This window comes from Sardina pilchardus, chromosome 12 (assembly GCF_963854185.1).
Source record: "Sardina pilchardus chromosome 12, fSarPil1.1, whole genome shotgun sequence".
Lineage (NCBI taxonomy): Eukaryota > Metazoa > Chordata > Actinopteri > Clupeiformes > Clupeidae > Sardina > Sardina pilchardus.
Window position 1 is genome coordinate 17754591 of NC_085005.1, and position 8492 is coordinate 17763082.

General features: G+C 41.4%; 1 non-coding gene across 1 annotated transcript; it reads left to right on the forward strand.

The window, feature by feature from the left end:
- The first annotated feature begins 7978 nt into the window (after window positions 1-7978).
- trnar-ccg (transfer RNA arginine (anticodon CCG)) lies at window positions 7979-8051 on the forward strand. The gene has a single exon. It is a non-coding gene; the product is annotated as a tRNA-Arg (tRNA).
- Window positions 8052-8492: the final 441 nt, after the last annotated feature.

An 8492-nucleotide genomic window follows, 5' to 3' on the forward strand; every position in this document is an offset into this window, starting at 1 on the left:
CAAGCGGTTGTAAGCCAGTCGGAGTCTTTTTCTAATTCTGCCGTTACAACAATATCAAACATGTCTGATATTATCGCATGTCTGCATAGTCTGTGACTAGTTTGTGACTTAAAACTCTATGATTTGTCTTTAGATGTGAGAGTCTGACTGTCTTTCAAAAATCTTTTAGGCTACAGATATTTGCAAAATCGTAACTGGGCTTTATCCTCCACAACGAAATAGAGGTTGTTCGAGGAGGCAAATTAATTCTGAACGTAATGCCTTTCCATCTTATCATCCCTGTCGTTAGTAGCCTAGGCCTACAGTCGGCTGATTGAAGGATGGGGAAGTTGGCTGGTTTAGTTTCTCATACCCGACATATTCAGTTGTCCGTCAGTGGTGTTAAAACGTCTTTGGTGGCTTCCACCTCGAGGGATTTCAGCACGACATACATTGCATATGGTTAATTTTACACTGAACCTTTAGCCTACTCATGTTTGCCACTGCAAGCTCCTCTCTACTCTAGGCAGTGTTGCCAGAGTCCGCTTATTATAAGCGACTTGGGCTTGTTTTCCGGTGAAGTTGCGGGTTGCGGTTTTGGGGGCGTGTATTTTCCGTGGTCGCTTCTTTTGGGCTTGCTTCGTGTTTGTTGTTTCTGCGTAGAATCCAGGCAAAGTCTACACGTACACAAAGGGCATTTTAAACCTATGCCTCTGCGTCGACTCTACGCGGTAACTACAGGCTCCTCTAACATGACCGCCCTAGAAATGTAACGTCAGATGTTCGGGGAGGGGATGCTACTTGGGTCGCTTCTTTAGGGCTTGTTTCAAGGACCTGCTGCTTATTTTTGCTCACGTGACCGGGCAACACTGACTCTAGGCTGTTGTGTGCCTGTGCGCTGCGCCTGCAGGTGAAAAAATGTCACGCAAGTAATTTACTGTAGGTCACATGATCGGCTTTTTTGATCGGCGCTTTTGAGCTTCACCGATCAAGCCATTTTTAGCCAATATCGGCCGATCATGATCGGCGGCCGATCGATCGGAGCATCACTAGTTATTTTAATCTTTTAAGGCTTTTAAAGTCTTGGGATTGAAAATCTGCATTGTTCAACAAACACATGTCAACTCAAAACAACATTAAGACTGGATAACTGTATTCCCTACCCAACAACAATCCAGAACAAACCCCTCCGGAGAAACAACCATGCCAAACCACATCAGTAGGTCTACCTGTTTAAAAGCTGTGATGGAGAAGGCAACCTCAGGTAGCATGGCACGACCTGCTGGCGCTGATTGACAAGCACTCTCACTCAGCTCCGCCACTTTACAACGCCCACGTCTTCTCCCTCTCGAGCCGGTAATTGCGCGGCAGTTAAAGTGCCGCCTCGCGGCTATAACAGCAACCAGTAACAGCTTTCTGCTCTGATACAAAACAGATAGGATGAGGACAGAAGAAAAACAGTACTGTCAACCACTTCAAAGCACTCAAACCAATTCCGTGTTCCGCATAGCATGGCAGAGAGGTGGCAACGAGATTTCAGGTTCATAAATAACAAGTAAAAGGTTCTGTCTGCAGCTGTGACTAAAGGCCTCATTTGAATAACAACATAAAAATGTGAGTGTAACATTTGCCATTCCTGTCTGAGTGGCCGGTGTAGAACTCACAGTGCTGTCAAAACAACCGAAAACTAAAGGCCACTTTCTGCACTGTTGGCTTTTCTCAATAACAAGTAATGCAGCTGGACTAGGCTTTTTATCACATTCGATGCATTGGGCCTTCACACTCACTCACACACACACACATACATACACACACACACACACTCTCTCTCTCTCTCTCTCTCTCTCTCTCTCTCTCTCTCTCTCTCTCTCTCTCTCTGACGCACAAACAGTTCTCTCTCTCCCTCTCCCACTTTTCCTCCATCTTGCCCTCATCCAAGGATTATCACTGTTAATGTTACAGTAAACATACTATGGGATCAGGTCAGGGGTACCCTTCAGCTGATCTTCAGGCAAATTGCTGAAGTCTAAACCAGTCTAGAAGTCCTTTTTAGAAGTCATATTGCCTCTTTTTGAAATGAAATAGATGACAAAAAGTTTATCCCGCCACAAAGGATGCAGGCTAACTGATATTCTCTGCGGCTTGAATCTGGGCACTTCAGTTTTGGTGACAGTCTTTTTTTCCGAAATAAAAGTAAGGCATAGCGGTTTGTTTTATAAGAAATAAATGAATATTGATTTGCCATAGATCCCTACAGTGGTCTCGTACCCAAATGTTTGAGAGGTCAGTTGAGGTTAGGCCTTTAAGCCATCGTAAGTCTCCAGACTCCACCCTGCCCACTCACTGGCCACTGAGATAGGCCTGTTCCTGCCACGATCGCTAGGTTGGATTAGTCTGTGAAGGCTGTTTTATGGGAGTCCATGGGAGAATGGGAGTCAATCTGCAGTACGCATTTTTAAAAAAGCCCCCTAGCATATGACATGAAAGGGAGGCCACATGCAGATTGATTGTAGATAACAAGTACATTGATAGAGAATTAATAAGTAAAGAATGTTGGTGAGGATTGAGTAAAAGTGTATAGTGCAATCCGTGTGTGGCCTGCTTCTCATATTAGCATCCTCTGAGCCAAGCATCGGTATCAACATCCAGACAGACCAGAATATCTATTATTCAAATGCATAAAGCAGTATAGCAGTAATTTGCATGTACTAATTTCCCAACTATTAGCCACAGCTAATACATTTTGCAAAATTTCTTCAGCTATGAGGTTAATACATGGGGGCAGTTAATATGGTATTAATATGGTTATGTTTCTTTTTATCTTGCATAAAACACTGTCCCATGGCTCATACACAATGCAGCTAATACACAGGAGATTACTGTAAGACTGAACCCATTCTTTAGATTAGATACGATTAGATCCAACTTTATTGTCATTGTGCAAAGTACAAGTACAAAGACAGCGAAATACAGACATTCTTCACTTCACATAGAATTCCTTGTGCATGAAGAGATTTCTTTATAAACACTAACACTGTATACAGAATATTAACACTCTCAGTCAGTTATTATGCACGTAAGATATAAAGGGAGGAATTATTCTCATTCAATATGCAAAAGTCGTGTTTGAAGGGAGTGAAGAAACACATTAGTCTTTCACTTCTGAACACATGATAACGGAGGGTCATTCTCCATTAACTCAAGAAATGTAATGCCAGTTTGTTTACAACATCTTATTCTGGTTTCTGTGAAGCACCAGGGTAAGTAGGCTAATTTGTTTCAAAGCCAGTCCTGAAAACATCCTTTACACACATTTTCACACAAAGGAGATGGCTATGGACATGAGAGGGAGTGAACAACCCCATCTACCACTACAGTGACACCCATTCATTCATTCCATTTCCATACTTAATACATAATATTGTATTTCTGGTATACCGACTTTTGAGTGTTTTTTTTTTTCCTTTTTTTGTCTTTTTATACTATTTTTCCACCCCTTGATCCCTGAGTGGATAATGAACAAATGAACAAATGAATAAACAAATAACCAGAGGCCTAATGGAGAAGGCATCAGCGACCTGTTGTGGATTCAAGTCCCATCTTGTTTGTTCTGTTACTAGATACACCGTATACTGTAATTAGAGTGCCACCTCCTGGAACAGCTTGTTTCATGAAGATGGAGACTTGATGGGTGGGACCACCCAGCCTGGTTAGCGCCTACCAAAAATCGTATAGTAAGGAAGATGAATCATAAAGGGGGTTTTCAATGGAATGAAATGGTGCCCGCTTCCGCCTCCTATCTGGGCGTGATCAGTGACGAGTAATCGGTTTAGACCAGTGTAGAAGCAGCAGAAGCAGTGTGCCTTTGATAACAGGTGGCCTGCGCAATTAGCGGAGACAGGTCAGGTCAGGAGGGACAGGTCGTGACAAAGTTATTTTTCTATGTATTTATCACGCTGGAAAATGCAATTTCAAAGTGGGAGTGTTAGAAAGACGTGTGCCTTGTAGAATATGGGTTCGTTACTTGCATTGCTGAACGTAGGGCTAAGGGAATGGTCATAATCCGAGATAAGGTTTATTTCTCCCGTTTGCCTCCCGTTTGCCTCCTAAATGGGAGTGGCACCCCAGCTAACAATTTCTGGTTAGGAGAACGTTTTTAGAACGTTTTTTTCCTGGTTAGGAAAACGTTGCCTGAAAGTTGCGAAAGTTGCCACAAGGTTCCCCAGGAAAGTTTTCTTGACGAAAATACTACGTTTTTTTCTGGTTGTTTATTTTGGTTAGCAGAACGTTCTCCTACCCTTTAGGGAACTTTACTATATTTGGTTGCATTAACGTTCCCCTAACCTCCCAGCAACAAAGTGTAAAGGGGGAAAAAATATGTAGAATTATCGTGACATCCAGGCATGGCTCCGCTGTACTCTCTCCATCTGCGGCTACAGCCTATCTGCAAGCTGAGAGGGCGAACGTCTCTGATGACTAAGGCAATGACATTACAGGCTACTACACGTATGTAATTACACTTACCATTAACTGCTTGCTGAACTGCGACGAATACGGTTCGTTAACATGAATTTGTGTCAGCTAAGTATTTAAATGCGGTTAGGTCTAATACTTTCTTGTCTACGGTGTCTTTTCCTATAATAAACGATTACTCAGATCAAAACATAAGCAGAGCAGGCGCTAGCCTAACACACTGTTTCAACATTCAAAACTGGCTGTTTTTATTGCATCGTATGCCATTAAAAGTCCTCGGTTCAGAATTATGATGGATTTTGGTTTATTTTGTTTTAAATTGGGACTGGGAATTGTGGGATAGGCTGAGTGAACAGCACTGTAACAGGCTATAACTTGGACTACGTGTTAATATAAAACAATTCTCCCCCGGGAACATTGTGCTGTTTAAGATGCAGTCTCAACGTTTGAGAAAGAATTCATTGGAGTCCTCATCATCATATTTTCATAACAAATAAAGCTTTAAAAACATGAATGCATTTCAGGTGCCACTCTAATCGATTATGGATTAATCCAACACTATTCGTCAGATTAGTTAGCATGAAATCGTTGTGTGCCTGCCTGGGACTATGGCTAGCTAGCTCTTCCACCCGGTTTACCCTGTACAGTGTTTTTTAAAAGCCTGTTGGACTTAATGGAATAAGTGCATGGAGAACGATGTGAAGAATGTGATCGATACCATACAGCCAGTAGCCTACGTGAGTAACTTTATCTCTGTGCCAAATGTCTTAAAGTTAGCGAGGTTGAGTCTGCTAAAACACCAACACCCCAGAACTGGCTGTTTTTTTTCACGGACCGGAGATGGAAGTTTTTCAGCTTCTCGCGCTGGCCCCTTTAGCTGACGGGCTGGCTGGTCGGCCGAATATCAATCCAACAGAGGGGGGAAGAATAGAATAGGGCTATATGTCGATTTTGCATCAAATTATTCCGACTTTGCAGTGTGGCTGCTGGCCGTGTTCAATTGGAAACTCATAGAAACTCTGGGGCGATTTTCATCAACAATAATCAACCCCACGCACATAACCAGAGAATACCGATATACAAATAAGATACCAAAAAACAACTAAGTAGCAACTTTGTGTGAAAAGAGAAATGCAACCAGAATATAACGTTTTTTTCTTTAGTTGTAATAACGTTCGGGAAACTTTGATAACCTGGAGCTAACGTTCTCTCCAGGGTATGAGAAGGTTACTGATAAACTAACCACAGGAGAACCAGCGGCTAACGTTATTTGCTTGCTGGGATTCAACCAGAATATAACGTTTTTTTCTTTAGTTGTAAAAACGTTAGGGGAACGTTATTTGTTTTGACAACCTGGAGATAACGTTCTCTAAACGTTATTAGTAGGTTGCTGAAAAACGAACCATAGGGGAACCAAAAGCTAACGTTAGTGAAAGTTAGCAGAACGTTAATTGTTTGCTGGGACTACGTCACAGGGTAACCGGTATTGACCCTCATATGACTTGTCTCGCTTTATAAACCGTCTCTGGCGCCTACGACTTCTCAATGAGACGTGGTCTGACAACCAAACATTCATTTTCTCGTAAAAATGCCCCGATCCGTTCATTGGGTGCCACGGATGTCTGTCAAATGTGCTTGTGCATCATCATCGTCTTGCTTTCCCTTCTGTTAGGATAGTTTCCAGGCTGCCTTAGCAGCGTGAATCAAATCGTGCGCAAGGCAGCAAGGGAACACCCAGGCTAGGGACCACAAGGAATGTAGCGTAAGGGGTAAACTATGAATTCTGTGATCTCAGTGAGGTGGACTGTGCCATGCGTTATTGGATGTTTTAAAAAGGCATTCAGAACATGTTTGATGATGGTGGAAGTTATTGTCTAATGTTCATATTGTTATCAATACGGTATTAAATAGTTCCTAGAGTGTTGATGAGTGCACATATTGTGAATGTGAGTAATACAGTGTAATTTCTAAAAGTAAAAGTTTCAATCGGTGGATAAACTCTAACAAGAGGTGGATAAACACTACTTCTGACATTTCAGAGGTGGATAAACTGTGTTTACTTGATCCTATTTAATGATCTTCTTCTCATCCTGAAGTGACAGAAGATCAGCAGCCTTTACCAGTCTCTGAAGTGTCCTCTCCTCTTGAGCTGCAGTGGCCACGGTCATTCAATGTCTGCTGTAAAGTCCAGGGTATTTTACCAGTCTGTCATTGCCAGTCTTTTATGCTGTAGTGTGTTTGGGGAAGACACCTGGCTTTGTTGTTGGCATAGAGCTGGAGACACTCACAACAACTGCAGAGGAATGGACCAGGAGCAGGGTGCTGGCAATCATGGACAATGACCACAACCCACTTCATAGCACTCTTAATAGAGGAGCATGTTCAGTTGCAGACTTCTATCACTGTCAAGCTCAACAGCCAGGAGGTTCTTTGTCCCCAGGGCCATCAAACTTTACAACTCCACAGAAAAGGGGAGGGGAGAAGGGTCTCTCTCTGCCCCATCATATCACTGTCTGCTGTCCATCTGACAGTCTTACCCTGGAGTCAGCCCTTCTACACAATCTTAAATGTCGTCATAACGTTACACCTGTTGCTTCTACAATCTTCATCTTTATGACTCTATTGTCCTATATTTTCTTGTTTGTTTGTTAAGCAATTATATTTACATTCTTATCTAGTCAAAGTCATATTTAATATTTAACAACACTCAAAGTTATTGCATTGTTTAAATCCCTGCACTATTCACTTTTACATTACCACCATTGCACCTTATCATTATCGGGATGGTCCGCAATGCATTGTGGTCTAGGTCGATTAAGGTAGTGTACAGCTTCTGTACCCTATTTAGGCATGTCACGTGACAAATTTAGGGAACGAAAGTAGTGAACGAACATTTCATTTGAATTTCGAACACCACTACAAAATGGCTGATCATATAGTGCACTGGTCAGTCCATTCCTTTGTAATCACGTGTTCTTTACTCTTCTTTACTCTTTAACTTTTGCATTTTTGTGAGTGATTTTTATATTTTTATATGTGTGTTGTGTTTTGGTTGTATAAATGTCCCTGGGATGAATAAAGTCTAATGGTCCAGGTTTCTGACCTCATTCTCATCCCCCATTGGAAGGTATGAGCAGATGGATACATTTTGCTCACATTCAGTAGCACACCACTACAGAGATTCAAGTACATTTTAAGATTTACTGTAGTTATACACACATAAACAGCCAATTTGCTGTTTATATTTGAACATATAAAGACAGACTAATATGTTTAATGGTAGTACAAATACATTATTATTGTCTGGTTCTGTTTTTGTGAGACGTCTGTTGATTTAGTGATCTAATTGTGGCTTCACTTTATATAACCCATATTGCACATGTTTAACAGGCATATGAGAGCTTTGCCTGCATGTTGCTTTGTCCTTGAGAAAATGTCTTTTGGGTTAAACCCACATACCAAAGTATCTATTGTAAGTTCATGAAAAACTTGGAAATATTTTTTTCATTTAATAACTCTTTCATGTGGCCCAGTGGCCTAATGGATAAGGCATCAGCCTCCGGAGCTGGGGATTGTGGGTTCAAGTCCCACCTGGGTCGTAATATTGTGAAAACAATGACGTGCTGCTTTAGCCTACAAACAACTCAGAAAAATATAAATCCCTAGACGTCTGCACTAACTTCAAGAAGACATCCAGTTCTTTGGGCTTCATGATCATTAGTGTAGAAGAACATTATGTCAACATAGGTAAAATAATGTCCTCAGTCTGACAGTAATACATTGCCTGTTGATTGCCTGAAGACAGCTTTCTTTCCTATTCCTGAAAACTAACAGACAATTTGAATGTTATATCATGTTTATGAGGCTTCAATTTTCACATAAACTTCTAAAGAAGATACATTAGATTATCAAGTTTCATGCAGTGTATTCCTTCAGAAATCATAAATCACTTGGTTCAGCCACAAAAATCATTCAGCGATTCTGCAAAGTAGATTTAAGATCACACACTTGTATTTGAGACACTTTTCACTTTTGAGCAT